General features: G+C 37.6%; 1 protein-coding gene across 1 annotated transcript in view; it reads right to left on the bottom strand.

Annotated features, from left to right (window-relative positions):
- The window catches only part of LOC125034539 (carboxylesterase 4A-like), a 303,265-nt gene that overhangs the window by 32,869 nt on the left and 267,896 nt on the right, over nt 1-2,500 (bottom strand). The gene's annotated exons all lie outside the window — the stretch shown is intronic.

Raw genomic sequence — 2,500 nt, forward strand, 5'->3', positions numbered from 1 at the left:
ATACCGCCGGTATGAAGAAAATTCCAAGATATTCAGAAGCGAATGGTAAACGATTCATAATTAACTTTTGAGAACGTTAATATAACTGGTTCTGTTCGTCACGTAAATAACCAGCCACCTCATTCATGACTGATTCATAAAGAAAAGTATGAGGGTAAACACCGTAAGTACAAAATGTCTTGCAAATGTCTTTCTATATCATTAAGCTTTCACTGGGTATATTTCATAGTATATGTAATTAATTAATGTGGAACGATATAATGCTCCAGTAAACTTACATTTCAGTGACATGAATAACTAAGAATAGTTTATGGTCTCAGCAAACAGATTTTTTAAAGTATTCTATAGCAGTGCTACAACATCAGCGAGAGCAATATGCAAAAGCGGAAATTATGTGTAGGTCACATTATGGATAAAAGGATCATGTACATAGAAGACAGTATCTGAACGAAAAAAATGAAGATCTTGGAAGGAAGGAAGAAGAAACAAGCAAAACAGATGCAAGAAGTAGAAGGAAATTATCAAGGAATTGAAATTGAAATAAAGGAAAATAAACATGAAAAACTTTCCGATCGACCTATGGATGCTTGATAACGTACTCCACTGTCGCACCGAGCCAGTCGCGAAAAAAGGCACCCATCTGACTACCAAACACTGTAACACCTCCGTTACTTTTATGTTTATTACTTCTGAGGATAAGCAATAACGGAGAAAGGGAATAAAGTAAATTCGGTGTAACTACAGTGTAATTAATAGGCAAAGAAGTTTAGATTACTTTGTTTCCAAAGTATTCATAATGTTAAGTACGTAGAACTCATCTTTCAAATCTTCCTCCATATAATTGCAAACGCCAAATACTTGGAACTGATACTTCAAATCACTCACAGATGATACGGATTCCTGGGAAATATACTCGAAGCCTGTAAAGCATTTAATTGCTCGGGAAATGGATCTGTGTGAGAGGAGCTCTCTTGTGTGTTCCTCTCTCACTCTCCCTCTCTCTCTCTCTCTCTCTCACTCACTCACTCACTCACTCACTCACTCACTCACTCACTCACTTACTCACTCACTCACTCACTCACTCACTCACTCACTCACTCACTCACTCACACACACACACACACACACACACACACACACACACACACACACACACACACACACTATTTATCTCTATTATTTTTCATCATATCTTGTCCTCCACCTTGAACACAAAAAATACATGGAAAGTATGCATACACATTTTTAAAAAAAATATCTGTCTCTGCCCATCTATTTACTTTCCTTCCCGCCTCCTTTCCTCACTGCATTCGTCTTCTCTCTTTCTCAGCTCATGACTCATAAGTCTTCCCATTATCAGTTGCAAAACTTGCCACACTCACCACCGGAAACTAGCTTCTTCCTTGCCGATGATTCACAGTTTCTCACCATGGCTTTGAGATAACGAGGAATCGTGTGTGAGATGCGTTGCCTCACTGGGCTAAGACTTATCCTCAATCATGAGTTTTCCATAGTAGGCTCAGGTCTTCCGGGTATGAGGTGTTTCTCTTAGTAACAGTGTTGCTGGCGCACCGAAGTATAAGGTACAAGCATGATAGGTTTATACACTGAAGTGATCACTATGCATTCACGAGCTCTTTGTTTACAGCCCATTTGCCTATTCGGCTGCCTACTTTTCTCGAATTATTTATTGGTATTACTCAGGGAGATTTGATTATGGATATATGCTATCTTGCACAGGGAGGATAATGTAATTTTAAGAGCTCTACTTTTCTGCCTCTGTTATAGATAGAAAAATACTTTACTTTTGCAGTAGTCAGCCTTATTAAGTATTTCTTATAGATGACACGAGAATTTGCAGGATATTTAGTCATATTATACGTTGGATCGTTTTTACTGCCTTAACCATGCACGTTGCAATTAGCTATTAAATCACTTTACATAGCCATTAACTTAAGGAAGTCCAATAAAGTTTGCATAAACAGGTCTAGATACGAAACTCAGTTACAATTGTGCTTCTTGTCTAATCATTCCAAAGGTGTACGGCGTGGTAGTAAACCCTGCTCTAAACTCTGCTGTACGCTGGGTCTCCGGATGCAATCATATCCGCATGTATGTGATCCCTTGGCAAAAGGAAAGGAATTGCCTTTGTACTGAATGGGGTTTAAATAAGCATGGGGTGAAATATCTACGTGCATAATTAAAATTATATTCGTGTTTCCAGTACCCTAGATAACATCCTCCATTTGTCGTTATCAATTTAGATAGATAAGGATTGAAATTGACGGTGGAAAGAGCTCAGTGTGTAGAAGAGCTATGAATGAGAAAGAAATGCACGATTCTTATCAGGATTTAATATATAAAGGCTGATTAGGTATCCTGCTTTGAGGAATTATTATCTTATTCATACTTTTCTAGAAATGGAGAATTGAGAATTAATATTTCACTTTCCGAAATATGTAACTGACGTTGCAATTTTACAACACGATGTATTTATAGA

The sequence above is a fragment of the Penaeus chinensis genome, chromosome 18 (assembly GCF_019202785.1).
Source record: "Penaeus chinensis breed Huanghai No. 1 chromosome 18, ASM1920278v2, whole genome shotgun sequence".
Taxonomy (NCBI): Eukaryota; Metazoa; Arthropoda; class Malacostraca; order Decapoda; family Penaeidae; genus Penaeus; species Penaeus chinensis.